Source organism: Propithecus coquereli, unplaced genomic scaffold, assembly GCF_000956105.1.
Source record: "Propithecus coquereli isolate 6110/MARCELLA unplaced genomic scaffold, Pcoq_1.0 Scaffold775, whole genome shotgun sequence".
Taxonomy (NCBI): domain Eukaryota; kingdom Metazoa; phylum Chordata; class Mammalia; order Primates; family Indriidae; genus Propithecus; species Propithecus coquereli.
Genome location: NW_012153896.1, coordinates 844,618 through 853,278, shown reverse-complemented (window position 1 = coordinate 853,278; position 8,661 = coordinate 844,618). Strand labels below are relative to the sequence as shown.

Here is an 8,661-nt window from a genome sequence, read left to right as displayed (position 1 = left end):
CCACCATCAGGTCAGGAAGAGCTCCCTGGTACCCAGTTCAGGACAGGCACCCTTGACTCCTCAGGTGGCCAAGGCCTGGGGGCTGGGGCTGGGGGAGAGCCTCAGGCTCCGCGGTGGAGTGAGCAAATATTGGCTTTACCCTAAGACTTCTCTGCCAGGAACTCCACCCAACCCCATCCTCAGCTCAACCCCCAGGCACAGGGACTTTCCTCCTCCCTTCACCTAAATCTCCAGTTCTAGGAGAGAGAAGCTAACTCAACATAGAGGGCTCCAAAGGGAGACCTCCCCCTTTTCTGGGAAAAATCAGGACCTTATTGTCTCTAAAGTGGGCATGATTGATGTCACAGGAATGCATGCAGCTGCAAGTAATAGAAAACTTGACGAGCAATATCTAAAAGAAAAAGTTGTTTATTTTTCTCATATAAGAATATGACAGCTCTGGGCTGTGGTCTTTCTGGTTCTTTTATTAATAGCTTTTCCCTCGTGGTTTCAGGATGGCTGCTGCAGCCCCATACATCACATCCTCACGGCACGTTCCGAAGCAGGAAGCAGGGGGTGATACCAGGCGAAGAGTTTCTCACCTCCCAGATTTGCCTTTATTGGCAAAGAACAGCCGTTTTTTAGTTTTCTTTTTTCTTTTCTTTTCTTCTCTCTTCTTCTTCTTCTCTCTGTCTCTTTCTTTCTTTCCATGAAGAATCATCCAGAAAGGGAAAGACTGTTTTCAAGAACCCAACAGCTGACCTCTCCTCACATCATTGGCCAAAGATAGGTTATAAAGTCTCCCCTGACAAAGCCAGGAAGTAATCTGGCCATCTCAGCCTCCACAGTGAGAGGAAGACAAGAAGAGAGTTTTGGGAATGACCCGAAGTACATGCCACAGCTGACCAGCTCAAGGACTTGGCTTTGAGCAACTAGACTTAGGAATAAGTCTAACTCAAGGCTACGCCTCCACTACTCCCGACAGTTTCTCTCCATTAGAAGAGAACTAGATTCTCACCGGTGGTCTCTTTTCTCCAAGCCAGCCTTAACCACTGTGGGCTTATTTCTCACTCCTGCCCCGCAAATGAGGCATCACCCCGCAGTGGTTGGATCTCAGGCTCTAGAGTCAGACAGACCCGCATTCAAGTTGCAGCTCTGCCACCAAGGATGTGACCTTGAACAAGTTCCGTAACCTGAGTGTCCCATGAGCTCACTGAGAGGAATCAGTGAGATAAAAGATGCACTGTACTTAGCACCGTATCGGGCACACGGGAAGCAAATGTCAGCCATTGCTATCATCATCATTAACTTTAAACATTTTTATTTTTAAAATTATCATACAGTAAAAATGGTTCTTTTTTGGGTGTACAATTTTATGAATTTTTAACACGTGTATAGTTTCATGTAAGCATCACCATAATCAGAACACAGAACAGGTCTATCATCCTCCCCAAAACTGCATCATGCTATCCCTTGAGCATCTCCCCTTCCACCATCATGACCCCTGACAACCACTGATCCGTTCTCCCTGTGTGGCTTTGTCCTCAGCAGTGTCATATAAATGGAATTTACAGTATGTAACCTTTTGAGACTGACTTCTTTCGCTCAGCATAATGCCTCTGTGATTCGTCTAAGTTGCTCTTGTATCAATAGTTCCTTCCTTTTTATTGCCTGGTGGTATCCCATTGTGTGGATGCACCATCCCCATGAACTTTGTACTGGGATAAAATTTACATCCCAGAAAATTCACCACTTTAAAATGTAAAATTTGATACATCCCAATTTTAGCACATTCAAAATGTTGTGCAATCATCATCACTATCTAGTTCCAGAACATTTTTGTCCCCCCGAAAGGAAACCCCGTATCCATTAAGTCACTCCCCATTGTCCCCTCTCTCCAGTCCCTAGCAACCACCAATGCCCTGTCTCTGTGGATTTGCCTATTCTGGATATTTCATATAAATGGAAAGACACAATATGTGGCCTTTTGCACCTGGCATCTTTCACTTAGCACAACGCTTTTAGGATCCGCCTTTCCATCTTGGGCCTGGCAGAATGGCTCCTGCAAAGAAGGCTGGGGAGAAGAAGAAGGGCCGTTCTGCCATCAACAAGGTGATAACCCGAGAATACACCACCAGCATTCACAAGCGCATCCATGGAGTGGGCTTCAAGAAGTGTGCCCCTGGGCCCACAGAAAGATCCAGAAACTTGCCATGAAGGAGATGGGGACTCCAGATGTTCATGTTGATATCAGGCTCAACAAAGTTGTCTGGGCCACAGGAATAAGGAATGTCCCATACCGTATCCATGTGCACTTGTCCAGGAAATGTAATGAGGATGAATTTTCACCAAACAAGCTCTATACTTTGATTACCTATGTTCCTATCACCACTTTCAAAAATGTACAGCCAAGGGCCAGGCTCGGTGGCTCACGCCTGTAATCCTAGCACTTTGGGAGGCCGAGGCGGGCGGATAGTTGGAGCTCAGGAGTTCGAGACCAGCCTGAGCAAGAACGAGACCCCGTCTCTACCAAAAATAGAAAGAAATTAATTGGACAGCTAAAAATATTATGTAGAAAAAATTAGCCGGGCATGGTGGCGCGTGCCTGTAGTCCCAGCTGCTCGGGAGGCTGAGGCAGAAGAATTGCTTGAGCCCAGGAGTTTGAGGTTGCTGTGAGCTAGGCTGACGCCACGGCACTCTAGCCAGGGCAACAGAGTGAGACTCTGTCTCAAAAAAAAAAAAAAAAAAAATGTACAGCCAATGTGGATGAGAACTAAGCATGGATTATCAGATACATCAAATAAAGCTATAAAACTGCAAAAAAAAATTTTATCCATGTTGTAGTGTCTGTCAATACCTCATTGATTTTTAGGTCTGGATAAAATTCCATGGTATTGATATAGCACATTTTGTTTACTCATTCATCAGTTGATGGGCATTTCGGTTGTTTCAACCCATTGGCTATTATGAAAATAATGCTGCTATGAACATTCATGTGCGAGTTTTTGTTTAAACACCGTTTTCAATTCTGTTGGGTATATACCTACGAGCAGAATTGCTGGGTCACATGCTAATTCTATGGTTAATTTTTTGAGGACTGCCAAAGATTTTTCTATAGTGGCTGTACCACTTTACATTCCTACCAGCAATGTCTGAAGGTTCTGATTTCTCCACATCCTTACCAACACTTGTTATTTTCTGTATTTCTAGTTCTAGCCACGCTAGTGGGAGGAAAGTAGTATCTCATTGTGTTTTTCACTTGCTTTTCCCTAATGACTAGTGATGTTGAACATAATGTGCTTATTGACCATTGTACATCTTCTTTGGAGAAATGTCTATTCAAGGCTTTTGCTCACATTTTAATTGAGTTGTTTGGTTTTTTTTTTACTTATTTGTAAGAGTTCTTTATATATTCTGGATCCTAGACCCTTATCAGATATACAATTTGCAAATGTTTTTCTCATTCTGTGGGTTGTCTTTTTACTTTCATGACAGTGGTCTTTGATGCACAAAAGTTTTAAATTTTGAAGTCAATTTTAGCTCTTTTTTGTCTTTTGTTGCTTACTTGTGCTTTGGGTGTCGTATCTAAGAATCCATAGCCAAATCCAAGGTCATGAAGATTTACCCCTATGTTTTCTTCTGAGAGTTTTATAGTTTTAGTTCTCACATTTCGGTCTCTGATCCATTTCGAGTAAATTTTATACACAGTTTGAGGTAAGTGTCTTTGTTTGTTTTGCACACGGTTATCCAGTTGTCCAGGACCATTTATTGAATGGTCTTGTTCAGAATCAATTGACATCACATGCATAGGTTTATTTATCTCATTGATCTATACCATTAACTTCTAAGGCATGAGAGAAAGAGCCCAATGAACACGTGTCCAACTCCTTAGAGAGACTAATAATGCAGAACACTCTTCTCATTGGACTGGATTGAACTGGGTAGAATTTGGGCTTCATGATAGATTTTGATCCAAAATATCCTCTCTGAACCTTGAACATTGGTATGACCTCGGTTTCTATTTTATTCCCAGAGGAGACACTCTTCTGGGGAGGTGGCCATACACATGCTGAAAACTGCTTCTCCCTTTTCATCCTAACCAACTGTTCAAATCAGATAAATGCAAATTGACTCCATGAGGTTTTGGCCTAGAAGTCACTTTCCCTGGAGAAGAAGGTAGCCTCCCATCTTGTCAATGCTCTTCCTATCAACTTCTCATAAGTCCTCCTAAAAGAAAAGGCTCTGAGTCCAAACGTATGGTTTGGGGGAGAGAAAAATGCTTGGCCCCCTGGGTGGTGGCGAATGGAAGGCGCTGAAGCGCCGATGGCTGGTGCCTGGGGAACAGTACTTGGCGTCGGGCTCTCCTGTGCTCTGTGACCTACAGCGTGCAACCATCTGGTCAGGCGGTCGGGCCGCCAGTGCTCCCACTCCACCACCCCCACATCTGTCACGGGACACAAAAAGCTAGTGCCCGTGGGTGGGAAGGAGAATTTCAGAGAGAAAGAGGGAGACTGAGCAGGAGAGGGGGGCCGTTTGTGGCCCTGAATAGCATCTTTCTTTGTACTATTTTCTTCCTCCAGATTGGTTTGGAGGCACAGCCCAGCTGCTGCCTGGGCTCCTATTCAAAATTGTCACCCATGGGCCTGTCCCTTCTTAGCACTAGTAGAGAACAGAGAGCAGTGGCCTCCGAGGTGTCCTGGGAATGTCTTTTCTGACTTTGTTCTGTCCTTGTATCCATTCCTGGGTGTCATTAGGGTGGGTTCTAGGGCAACTGCTCATTTGAGAGAAAGAGAGAGAAAGAGAGAGAATCTGTGGTCAGGCTTCAGATTCTTTCTAACGCCTCTCAAGCCCTCAGGGGACACACCACGGCCAGTGACGTGTGGCCCAGTGCTGTGGTCCACGGGGCTGGGGTGGGGGGCTCATGCCTTTGGCTCAGGGGGAGTAAGCTTGTTCTGGGACGCAGGGTAAAGCAACCAGGGTAGGGGTGGGGGCCTCTGGCCAGCTGGTCTGGTGTCGCTGGTGCTCAAAATTTCACTTCCTCTGGAATTCCCGCACACTTGACCTCAGAGGCTTCTGCAATATGTGTGTATCCTAATTCCCCTGGGGTTTTCTGAGAAGTGGGTCAACTCTAGTAAGGTTCCACACAGAGTTAGAGCTTTCTGACCCAGGAAGGCACAGGTTACGATCCCAGCAAGGCTGACACCCAGAAACACAGAACACACTGAAACCAGGGGAGTGAGTTAGAAAATATGTACCCGAATCAGGATTTGACAACAGCGGAGGATTTGACTGGCATTGAGTTCCAGTCCCGGCTCTGCCTATAGCCCAGAGACCTCGAGCAGGCCCTAGGCCATGGCCTCCTGAGCTTAGTGTCCTCCGAGTCCAGCCATGTCCGCTCTGAGACACCTCAGAGCAGCCCAGCTCTGCGCGAGGTCCTGCTAGAGACACAGAGGGAGCTGGGGGTGGTCCTCGCCTTCCAAGGACACGCAAGGACAAGTTCCACACCGCAGGGGAAGGGGAGGAGGGAATAGGGAGGACACAGTTGGGATCAGCAAGCCCCATGGGAGTCGAAGGGTGAGACAGAGGTGACGGGGGAGCCTTTCAGAGGAGGAGGAAGGGGCCTTGGCGGCAGGGGCAGGGTGTGGCAGAGGAAAAGGCGCCTCTGGGGAGGGGCGGGGTTCATTCTGGGGCAGCAGGAGGCAAGGTTGGAGGCTGTAGGAGACGCGGTAGGTACCCCACCCAGGTCCCTGGCACCAGCGGGTGCACCCACTCCCCAGCACCTGTGAATGTTGGCTGCTGCTGGCTCACGAAATTGCCTCCGGCCGAAGAAGCCACTTTGTCATTGCTGCCCCCCAGCCAATGACTGTATGGGACAGGGTAACAAAGGCCCATCCCCTCACCTCAAGGCGGAATAACTTGTGTTATTCACACTCCAGAGCTCCCCAGGGAGCAGGCTGAGGTCAGAGCAGAGCTGAAAACAGCTTGGGGTGACTCCTGCGCCTGCCCTAGCCAGCCCACCCCACCCCGTGGCTTTTACCCTGGGCCCTCTCCCTCAGTGAACCAGGAGTGACAGAATCTCCATCTCAGGTTCGGCCTCTAAGGAGGGTCACTCAGTGAGGGACAGCACAAGCAGAGTTAAGGGGACCTTGGGTGCAAGAATAACTAGAAGGGCTTGTGGGCCGCTCAGACAGAAAGAAACCTGGCTCCTTCAAGCTGTTCCCATCTGTCACTTAAGTTCAGCAAGCCAAGTGGGCCCACCCACTTGTCCCAGCCTGGGGTTCCCTGGGTCCCGGCCCCACGCAGACAGAGAACTTCCAGTGGATTTGCTCACGGGGGCTGGAGGTCTTCTGGTTTAGGCAAAGGACAGTGGCAGGTGTGGGCCCTCCTGCCCCAGGAACACCTCTGTTGCGGGGAGACTCCATCTGCCTGACCTCGCCCACAGGGAAAACGTCAGCTTCCAGCGACAGCGACAGTGGGCTGCCTCTTTCTTCACAAAATCAGCCCCTCGGGAGGCGTTTGCGAAGGGGAAAGCTGATAAAAGGAAAAGCCATCTCCTCCCCTCAGCTCTAAGCCATCTTCTTCCTCTCTCCTTCCTAATCCAAGTACCACTCCCCAATCCAACAGACGCGGGCCGAACATCCACCAGGTGCCCGGCGCCGTTGTAGGCGGTGGCACGCAGCAAGGATCCGGAGAGCGAGGCCCGACTCTTAGAAAGCTCACGCTCTAGTCCGCGGGGGCTGGAAAAGGTCACTGTGTTAGACAGAAACAGCACTAACCACGACAAAGCCTAACGGTGATGGCGCAGAGAGACCGAGTCTTGGGAAGATGAGCCCCTTCGGGTAGTGGCCGGGGACGGCCGCTCAGAGCTGACACTTGAGCTGAGCCCTCAGTGCCGAGAAGAGGCCAGTCCAGCAAAGATTTGGGGGAAGAACACCTGGGTAGAGGGAACAGCAAATACGGAAGTCCTAAGGTGCCCTGAGCATGTCAGAATCTGAGGGTGCAGGGAGATCTCTGGGGAATCTTGGGGCCGTTTTGCTGTTCCATCTGGTTCCCTGCAGGGACAGTCGTGGGAGCAGATCTTTCACGCCCGCATGAAGCTTTTGACACAGCAGAGCTCTTGGCCTCTCCCAGTCGGCAAGCTAGGGTTTTAATAGTGACCCTTACATTTCACAAGGACAGAAAACAACCTTCTGTTTTCTTTTTAATGCCTCCTGGAGCCAGGTATTCCGGTCACTCACTGTACAGACGGCGCGACTCCCGCCTGTCGAGGATGAGGGTGATGAAACTTCCTCTCCAGGTGAAAATGCTTCAGTTTATTTCTCTTTGAACACACGGATATATTGAACATTTACAAATCCAAACAGTCTTTTTTGGCAAACACCTCTGAGGGCAAAGGGAACAGGGCTTTGCTCTCTTCTCGCAGGAGGTGCGGAGCCAGGCGAGGTAGACATTGACCTCGCAGTGGGCTCCCCGCCAGGGCCGGCTCCCAGAAAGTTGTTTTTTGTTTGTTTCTTCAAAACATGCCAGCTGAACATATTATTAATATTAAGGATTTGTCCCAGTCATTCTACTCCCTCGATCCTCTTTTCCTCCTAGGACTGTGTGTTTGCGGCCAGCAGAGTTGAGACATGAGACCGTTGATTTACTTAAACAGATTTGCTGACCGCTGCTAGGAAAACACACCATCCCTCATTAGGATGCTTTTAGCTTTCAGAGCCACGGAGCTTCTGCTCTCATCTCCCCAAACGAGAGGCAAGAACAGTGCCCAGGAGAGAGTTGACTCTCTCGCCCACAGCATAGAGCCTTATGTTTGCTCCGGAGTAAATTAAATATTAAGTAAATATTTATAAGATGCGTGGATGGGTGGGTAGCTGGATAGGTGACTCTTCTGTCTTTCTTAAGAAGAAATGATCCTTCAAGGGCCACCAGCAGCCGGGATTGGATTCTCCCCAGGCCTCAGCATTGGTTGTAAGTGTAGACTGTTCCATCCCACCCATCCTTTCCCCAGGGACAGAATAGGGGTGTCCTCCTGCCAGAGAGCCCTCTGACCCCTTCATCTTCTCTGACGGTGACTCTCCAGAAATGCCCCTCTATCTGCAGAGTGTGGCTTAGTATGAACTTGGATCCCGCAGATCTCCTAAAGAGCATATGCCTCCAACGCCTGATCTCTGAGCTGGAACAAAGGGCTTTGTTGTCATGTGGAAGCCTTCCCCAGCCCCAGAGCCAGCTCTGCCTCTGCCCCTAGAAATGCTCTGCCTGACGCCATGTTATGCTGGAGAGGCTGGGATTACCTTAGCAGGGAGGGCCCTGGGCAGGGGTGAATGAAAAGCCGTGATTCCTCTGGGGAACGGAGTATAAAATCCAGAAATAGCCTCCATTGCCTATGGAAAGCTGACGTATGATAAAGGCAGCACCCCAAGTCATGGGGAAACAATGGGTGATTTCTAAGTGGCGTTAGGATAGAAGGAGAGCCCTGTGGACTCAGAAACAATCGGAGGTGTTCCTCGTGCTGGGTACCAAGATGCATTCCAGAGGGACTGGAGATTCAAATGTAAAGATGAAACCACACAAGCACTGAAAGAAAATATGGATAAATCCTCCTATAATTTGAAGTGGGAAAACTTTCCTAATCTTGACTCAACATCTAGAAGCAATAAGGGCAAAGATGAACAAATTTCAAGG

At 48.8% G+C, this 8,661-nt stretch overlaps 1 pseudogene; it reads left to right on the top strand.

Moving 5' to 3' along the window:
* The first annotated feature begins 2,034 nt into the window (after nt 1-2,034).
* LOC105825034 lies at nt 2,035-2,420 on the top strand (annotated as a pseudogene).
* The last annotated feature ends 6,241 nt before the right edge of the window (nt 2,421-8,661 follow it).